Source organism: Nothobranchius furzeri, unplaced genomic scaffold, assembly GCF_043380555.1.
Source record: "Nothobranchius furzeri strain GRZ-AD unplaced genomic scaffold, NfurGRZ-RIMD1 Scf158, whole genome shotgun sequence".
NCBI classification, from domain to species: Eukaryota; Metazoa; Chordata; class Actinopteri; order Cyprinodontiformes; family Nothobranchiidae; genus Nothobranchius; species Nothobranchius furzeri.
Window position 1 is genome coordinate 21,536 of NW_027223174.1, and position 9,662 is coordinate 31,197.

Sequence of the window (9,662 nt, forward strand, 5' to 3'; positions counted from 1 at the left end):
CCCCTAGGACCATTTAAACTAATAGCCCCAAGCCATGCTTTGACTGAGGATTACGAAATTTGGTACACTAATGTGGTGTCCCAGGGCCTACAAAAAAGTCTCTTGGAGCCAAGCACAAAATTGCACAGGAAGTCAGCCATTTTGGTCCAAGTACGCGATTTAGTGGTTTTCGCACACGTTGTTTGGAGAGTGATGCTCCGTCGCCCTTTTCACCAATCGCCTTCAAACTTCTGCTATATACTCTTAAGGCATAGGGGAAAAAATTCAACCGTCGGATTTTTCAAAAGTTGAAAGGTGTGGGCGTGGCTAAGCCTCAAACTTTGACCTGTCGCCGCGCCACTCTTTTTTTCACAGCTCCCTACTGGACTCCTTTTACCCAATCAGCAGGAGTCTCTGGCAAATAGCAGTAGACAACTTGAGGTCACTTGGTATTCAGTACTGGAAGGTTTCAAAAAAAGGCGGGGCTTTGGGAGCATGGCGAAAATCGCCATCACGCCATGGAAATACGTTTGCCTCTCATTTCTTCATTTATCGTGATATCGTTACGAAACTTCTGGTGAGTGATCCTAGTCTGACCCCAAAGAGACATAGACAGCTGAAATATGTGGGCGTGGCCTAATTTCTGAAATAGCGCCCCCTAGGACCATTTAAACTAATAGCCCCAAGCCATGCTTTCACTGAGGATTACGAAATTTGGTACACTAATGTGGTGTCCCTGGACCTACAAAAAAGTCTCTTGGAGCCAAGCACAAAATTGCACAGGAAGTCGGCCATTTTGGTCCAAGTACGCGATTTAGTGGTTTTCGCACACGTTGTTTGGAGAGTGATGCTCCGTCGCCCTTTTCACCAATCGCCTTCAAACTTCTGCTATATACTCTTAAGGCATAGGGGAAAAAATTCAACCGTCGGATTTTTCAAAAGTTGAAAGGTGTGGGCGTGGCTAAGCCTCAAACTTTGACCTTTCGCCATTACTTGACTTAATAACTCCCATGTGCATGATCAGATCTTTTTCGAACTTTGTCTGTGTGATCATTGACCATATCTGTAAACAATGACAATGTGGACAGCTGACATCATCTAAGCCCCGCCCCCTGACTAAAGGAAGTTATTATTTTATGCTGAAATGCCCATATTTGTCCCCTCTAATTTAGTCAACATGACACCTAGGTCATGCACTGTCTTCATGATGCTGTAATGGCCATTCAAATCTGATAGCTTTCCAGAAAGGGAGGGGCTTTGATGCCATGGCGAATTCTTGCGTATGCCGTAACCTTACAATTCAATTTAATGGTGAGCTCAGAGGGGATGCTTAGTCAGGGTGAGGTGCGGACTAGGAGGCCATTTGCTGTTTCCGGTGACGGGATGATTGACGTTTCTGTTCTGCCAGACATGCCCTGGTGCCCCGGGCTGCCGGCCAGGCCGGAGCGGCGCAGAGCTGCGAGGGCCGAACGACGCTGCTTGCAGCTTTAATTATTTTTTATTATTCCGTGTCCGCTTTGAACGGCTTTTTGGAGACCTTAACATACCCCAAAACTCACAATATTTTGCACACTTCTCAGGCCTGGTGAAAAATTTGATATTTTAAAGGTCCCAAAAAAATCGCAAAGAAAATGGCTGAACAGCGCCCCCTAGAAAGTGAAAAAAAACCCTCTCCATAAAGCTTAGTTTATCGTACAGTTATGAAATTTGGTACACTTGTAGTACTCAACAGTCCGCACAGAAAAGTCTCTTGCAAGCATGGTCAATATCAAACAGGAAGTCGGCCATTTTGGGTTGAAATGACGATTTTTAGCCGTTTTTGCCGTTTTTAGGGTCCGTTTCTGATTGGATTGCTCGATCATTTTTTGCACGATCGTCTCAAAAATGGTGTAAAATTGCTCAGAAGGGATGGGCGAACAAAATGAGACAAAAATTCTGAGTTTTCGTATATGTTGAAGGGGTGGGGCCAGGCCTCGAAGTTTGACTACTCGCCAAAAAAATTTAAACTGCTTTAACTTCATAACTGAATGGAATAGAGTTGCCAAACTTTCTGTGGTGATTCGTCATCGACCCACAAAGTAAATTAAATGGTCGGATGATGACATCACACAAGCCCCGCCCCCTCAGGACCAAAAAGGACAAGTTTTACTGTGAAAGGTCCCAAATGGCCCCATTTCACTCAATCACCACAAATTTGTAGCTGGTAACTCAAGACAAGTGGGGGTTGGTTTGCGTCACTTTATGGGAGTTTTCGGCAGAGGGCGGGGCTGTGGCGGCGCGGCGAAGTCAGGCGTACCGCCGTGGCCTTACGTTTGCCTCCCATTTCGTCCTTTCTAAAGATATCGCCACGAAACTTCTTGTGAGTGATCCTAGTCCGCCCCCCCAAAAGATCTGATGTGAACATCCGGTGGGCGTGGCCTATTTTCTGAAATAGCGCCACCTAGGACCATTAAAACTGTCAGCCCCAAGCCATGCTTTGACTGAGGATTACGAAATTTGGTACACTAATGTGGTGTCTCAGGACCTACAAAAAAGTCTCTTGGAGCCAAGTGCAAAGTCGCACAGGAAGTCGGCCATTTTGGTCCAAGTACGTGATTTAGTGGTTTTCGCACACGTTGTTTAGAGAGTGATGCTCCGTCGCCCGTTTCACCAATCTCCTTCAAACTTGTGCTATATACTCTTAAGACATAGGGGAAAAAATTCAACCGTCGGATTTTAAATAAGTATAAAGGTGTGGGCGTGGCTAAGCCTCAAACTTTGACCTTTCGCCACGCCACTCTTTTTTTCACAGCTCCCTATTGGACTCGTTTTACCCAATCACCAGGAATCTCTGGAAAATAGCAGCAGACAAGTTGAGGTCACTTGGTCTCCAGTACTGTAAGGTTTTGAAAAAAGGCGGGGCTTTGGGAGCATGGCGAAATTCGCCATCACGCCATGGAAATACGTTTGCCTCTCATTTCTTCATTTATCATGATATCACCTCGAAATTTGTTGTGAGTGATCCTAGTCTCACCCCCAATAGGAATGGTCAGCTTAAGTTTGTGGGCGTGGCCTACTTTCTGAAATAGCGCCCCCTAGGACCATTAAAACTGTCAGCCCCAAGCCATGCTTTTACTGAGGATTACGAAATTTGGTACACTAATGTGGTGTCTCAAGCCCTACAAAAAAGTCTCTTGGAACCACGTGCAAAGTTGCACAGGAAGTCAGCCATTTTGGTCCAAGTACGCGATTTAGTGGTTTTCGCACACGTTGTTTGGAGAGTGATGCTCCGTCGCCCTTTTCACCAATCTCCTTCAAACTTGTGCTATATACTCTTAAGACATAGGGTAAAAAATTCAACCGTCGGATTTTAAATAAGTATAAAGGTGTGGGCGTGGCTAAGCCTCAAACTTTGACCTTTCGCCACGCCACTCTTTTTTTCACAGCTCCCTATTGGACTCCTTTTACCCAATCACCAGGAATCTCTGGTAAATAGCAGCAGACAAGTTGAGGTCACTTGGTCTCCAGTACTGTAAGGTTTTGAAAAAAGGCGGGGCTTTGGGAGCATGGCGAAATTCGCCATCACGCCATGGAAATACGTTTGCCTCTCATTTATTCATTTATCGTGATATCACCTCGAAATTTGTTGTGAGTGATCCTAGTCTCAACCCCAATAGAAATGGTCAGCTTAAGTTTGTGGGCGTGGCCTACTTTCTGAAATAGCGCCCCCTAGGACCATTAAAACTGTCAACCCCAAGCCATGCTTTTACTGAGGATTACGAAATTTGGTACACTAATGTGGGGTCTCAGGACCTACAAAAAAGTCTCTTGGAGCCACGTGCAAAGTCGCACAGGAAGTCGGCCATTTTGGTCCAAGTACTCGATTTAGTGGTTTTCGCACACGTTGTTTGGAGAGTGATGCTCCATCTCCCTTTTCACCAGTCACCTTCAAGCTTCTGCTATACACTCTTAAGACATAGAGGAAAAATTCAACCGTCAGATTTTAAATAAGTAGAAAGGTGTGGGCGTGGCTAAGCCTCAAACTTTAACCTGTCGCCATAACATTACTTGACCTGATAACTCCCATGTACACGATCAGATCTATATCAAACTTTGTCTGTGTGATCACTGACCACATCTGAAGACAATGACAATGTGGACAGCTGACATCCCCTAAGTCCCGCCCCCTACTACAGGAAGTCTATTGTTTTATGGTGAAATGCCCATGTTTGTCATGATCTGAAAGCTTTCCAGAGCCCCTAGATAAGTTTAACCTACAATAACTTCAAAAAACGTGGTCAGAAAAGCATTACAGTTGGTCTGTGTCATCACACCACCAGAGTCGTAAAGGTAGAGTATGCCCTAGTTGTGGGACGTGTAATATAATGGCGGGATAAGAGGGGATGCTGAGTCAGGGTGAGGTGCGGATGAGGTGATCGTTTGCGGTTTCTTGTGTCGGGGTGGCTGACGTTTCTGTTCCGCAGATGTGCCCTGGTGCCCCGGGCTGCCGGCTAGGCCGGAGCGGCGTGGAGCTGCGAGGGCCGAACGACGCTGCTTGCAGCTTTAATTAGGCCCGAGCAGCGAAAGCGCTGCGAAGGCCTCTTGTTTTTGCTCTGTTTATTAGGCCCGAGCAGTGAAGCTGCGAAGGCCTATTGTATCTGCTCCGTTTATTATTACGCTTTCTTTCTTTCTTTTTTCTTCCGCGTCTTTGACTGGCCTTTAGGGGGTCTTAGCATATCCAAAAAGTCACCAAATTCTGGCCCAATATAGAAAGTGCGTGAAATTTACGTATTTCACTGGCGATGTGAAAGTTCATAAAAAAATGGCTGAACAGCGCCCCCTAGAAAGTGAAAAATACCCCTCTCCATAAAGCTTAGTTTATCGTACAGTTATGAAATTTGGTACACTTGTAGAACTCAACAATATGCACAGAAAAGCCTCTTGCATCCATGGTCAATATCAAACAGGAAGTCGGCCATTTTGGACTAAAGTGGCCATTTTGACCCTGTTTCGGCCATTTCTTGGGTCTATATTTGGTTGAACAGTTTGGTCATTTTTCGCACGATCGTCTCAAAAATAGTGTGCGATCGAACAGAAGCGACGGACGATTAAAATGAGACAATAAAATTGACTTTTCGTAAATACTGAAGGGGCGGGACCAGGCCTCAAAGTTCGAGCACTCGCCAAAAAAATTCAAATTGCTATAATTTCATAAATGAAAGAATTACAGATAAAGTAACTTTCTATGGACAATCATCATCGCCCCCCGAAGACAAATGAATGGTCGATTGATGATGTCACATAAGCCCCGCCCCTTCAGGACTTAAAAGGTCAAGTTTTACTAGGAAATTTTCCAAAATTCGCCCTTTCGAATAATCATCCTAAATTTGTATCAGGTAACTGAAGACAAGTTGGGGTTGCTTGGCGTCACTTTATGGGAGTTTTCTGGAGAAGGCGGGGCTGTGGCGGCGCGGCGAACTCAGGCGTACCGCTTAGGCCTTACGTTTGCCTCCCATTTCGTCATTTCTAGAGATATCGCCACGAAACTTCTTGTGAGTGATCCTAGTCCGGCCCCCAAAAAAATCTGATGTGAAATTCCGGTGGGCGTGGTCTATTTTCTGAAATAGCGCCCCCTAGGACCATTAAAACTGACAGCCCCAAGCCATGCTTTGACTGAGGATTACGAAATGTGGTACACTAATGTGGTGTCTCAGGACCTACAAAAAAGTCTCTTGGAGCCAAGTGCAAAGTCGCACAGGAAGTCGGCCATTTTGGTCCAAGTGCGCGATTTAGTGGTTTTCGCACACGTTGTTTGGAGAGTGATGCTCCATCGCCCTTTTCACCAATCGCCTTCACACTTCTGCTATATACTCTTAAGACATAGATGAAAAAATTCAACCGTCGGATTTTAAATAAGTATAGAGGTGTGGGCGTGGCTAAGCCTCAAACTCTGACCTGTCGCCACGCCACTCTTTTTTTCACAGCTCCCTATTGGACTCCTTTTATCCAATCACCACCAAACAGTGGCAAATAGCAGCAGACAAGTTAAGGTCACTTGGTCTATAGTACTGGCAGGTTTCGAATAAAGGCGGAGCTTTGGGAGCATGGCGAAATTCACCATCACGCCATGGAAATACGTTTGTCTCTCATTTCTTCAATCATTGTGACATTGCCACACAATTTCTGATGAGTGATCCTACTCTGACCCCTAATATAACTGGACAGCTGAAGTTTGTGGGCGTGGCCTATTTTCCGAAACAGTGCCCCCTAGGACCATTAAAACAGTCAGCCCCAAGCCATGCTTTGACTGAGGATCACAAAATTTGGCACACTAATGTAGTGTCTCAGGACCTACAAAAAAGTCTCTTGGAGCCAAGCGCAATGTCGCACAGGAGGTCGGCCATTTTGGTGCAATTACTCAATTTAGTGGTTTTCGCACACGTTATTAGGAGAATTATATCTCCTCGCCCTTTCCACCGATCACCTTCAAACTTCTGCTATATACTCTTAAGACATAGAGGAAAAAATTCAACCGTCGGATTTTAAATAAGTATAAAGGTATGGGCGTGGCTAAGCCTCAAACTTTGACCAGTCGCCATTACTTTATTTGACTTAACAACTCCCATGTGCATGATCAGATCAATTTCATACTTTGTCTGTGTGATCACTGACCACATCTGAAGACAGTGACAATGTGGACAGCTGACATCACCTAAGCCCCGCCCCCTGACTACAGGAAGTCTATTGTTTTATGGTGAACTTCCCATATTTGTCCCCTCTAATTTAGTCAAGATGACACTAAGGTCATGCACTGTCTTCATGATGTTGTAATGACCATTCAGATCTGATAGCTTTTCAGAAAGTGAGGGGCTTTGATGCCATGGCGATTTCTGGCGTGACGCTGTGACCTTACGTTTGACTGTAACTTCCACAAACAGCCTCCGATTTGCCCGAGACTGAACATCACATCACCAGTGTGGTAAAGATAGAGTATCTCCTAGGGGTGAGACATGTAATGGTGGGCTCAGAAGGGATGCTGAGTCAGGGTGAGGTGTGGACGAGGAGGCCTTTCACGGTTTCCGGTGTTGGGGTGGCTGACTTTCTGTTCCGCCAGGCATGCCCTGGTGCCCTCGGCTGCCGGCCAGGATGGAAAAGCGCGGAGCCGGGTTTGGAGAGCGTCGGGGATGGAGCGGAGGGGGTGCGGACAGAGGGCGAGCAGCTTCGCTGCGAGGGCCGAACGACGCTGCTTGCAGCTTTAATTATTTTTTATTATTCCGTGTCCGCTTTGAACGGCTTTTTGGGGACCTTAACATACCCCAAAACTCACAATATTTTGCACACTTGTCAGGCCTGGTGAAAAATTTGATATTTTAAAGGTCCCAAAAAAATCGCAAAGAAAATGGCTGAACAGCGCCCCCTAGAAAGTGAAAAAAAAACCTCTCCATAAAGCTTAGTTTATCGTACAGTTATGAAATTTGGTACACTTGTAGTACTCAACAGTCCGCACAGAAAAGTCTCTTGCAAGCATGGTCAATATCAAACAGGAAGTCGGCCATTTTGGGTTGAAATGGCGATTTTTTGCCGTTTTTGCCGTTTTCAGGGTCCGTTTCTGATTGGATTGCTCGATCATTTTTCGCACGATCGTCTCAAAAATTGTGTAAAATTGCTCAGAAGGGATGGGTGAAAAAAATGAGACAAGGATTCTGACTTTTCGTATATGTTGAAGGGGCGGGGCCAGGCCTCGAAGTTTGACTGCTCGCCAAAAAAATTTAAATTGCTATATCTTCATATCTGTATGGAATAGAGTTACCAAACTTTCTGTGGTCATTTGTCATCCACCCACAAAGTAAATTGAATGGTCGGATGATGACGTCACACAAGCCCCGCCCCCTCAGGACCAAAAAGGTCAAGTTTTACTGTGAAAGGTCCCAAATGGCCCCATTTCACTCAATCACCACAAATTTGTAGCTGGTAACTCAAGACAAGTGGGGGTTGCTTTGCGTCACTTTATGGGAGTTTTCGGCAGAGGGCGGGGCTGTGGCGGCGCAACGAATTCAGGCGTACCGCCGTGGCCTTACGTTTGCCTCCCATTTCGTCATTTCTAAAGATATCGTCACGAAGCTTCTTGTGAGTGATCCTAGTCCGGCCCCCCAAAAGATCTGATTGGAAGATCCGGTGGGCGTGGCCTATTTTCTGAAATAGCGCCCCCTAGGACCATTAAAACTGTCAGCCCCAAGCCATGCTTTGACTGAGGATTACGAAATTTGGTACACTAATGTGGTGTCTCAGGACCTACAAAAAAGTCTCTTGGAGCCAAGTGCAAAGTCGCACAGGAAGTCGGCCATTTTGGTCCAAGTGCGCGATTTAGTGGTTTTCACACACGTTGTTTGGAGAGTGATGCTCCGTCGCCCTTTTCACCAATCGCTTTCAAACTTCTGCTATATACTCTTAAGACATAGAGGAAAAAATTCAACCGTCGGATTTTAAATAAGTTTAAAGGTGTGGGCGTGGCTAAGCCTCAAACTTTGACCTTTCGCCACGCCACTCTTTTTTTCACAGCTCCCTATTGGACTCCTTTTACCCAATCACCAGGAATCTCTGGTAAAAGGCAGCAGACAAGTTGAGGTCACTTGGTCTTCAGTACTGGAAGGTTTTGAAAAAAGGCGGGGCTTTGGGAGCATGGTGAAATTCGCCATCACGCCATGGAAATACGTTTGCCTCTCATTTCTTCATTTATCGTGATATCACCTCGAAATTTGTTGTGAGTGATCCTAGTCTGACCCCCAATAGAAATGGTCAGCTTAAGTTTGTGGGCGTGGCCTATTTTTTGAATTAGCGCCCCCTAGGACCATTGAAACTGTCAGCCCCAAGCCATGCTTTGACTGAGGATTACGAAATTTGGTACACTAATGTGGTGTCTCAGGACCTACAAAAAAGTCTCTTGGAGCCAAGTGCAAAGTCGCACAGGAAGTCGGCCATTTTGGTCCAAGTACTCGATTTAGTGGTTTTTGCACACGTTGTTTGGAGAGTGATGCTCCATCGCCCTTTTCACCAATCACCTTCAAATTTCTGCTATATACTCTTAAGACATAGAGGAAAAAATTCAACCGTCGGATTTTAAATAAGTATAAAGATGTGGGCGTGGCTAAGCCTCAAAGTTTGACCTTTCGCCATTACATTACTTGACTTAATAACTCCCATGTGCACAATCAGATCTATTTCAAACTTTGTCTGTGTGATCACTGACCACATCTCAAGGCAACATTATTGTGGACAGCTGACATCACCTAAGCCCCGCCCCCTGACAACAGGAAGTCTATTGTTTTATGGTGAAATGCCCATATTTGTCACCTGTAACTTAGTGAACATGACACTAAGGTCATACACTGTCTTCATAATGTTGTAATTACCATTCAGACTTGAAAGATTTCCAGAAAGGGAGGGGCTTTGATGCAATGGCGAATGCTGCCATGACGCCATGACCTTACGTTTGACTGTAACTTCCACAAACAGCCTCCAATTTGCCCGAGACTGAACATGGCAATGAACAATCATGCCCTTTAGCCAGTGAGGCACAAACGGTTGGTGAATGTTATATAATGTCACCAAAGCTGACCTCAATGGGACTTTTCTGTAGTTGGTCACAGCGCCGCCTAGTTAACTTTAACCTTCGGGAACTTTAAAAAACATGGTCAAAATAGCAT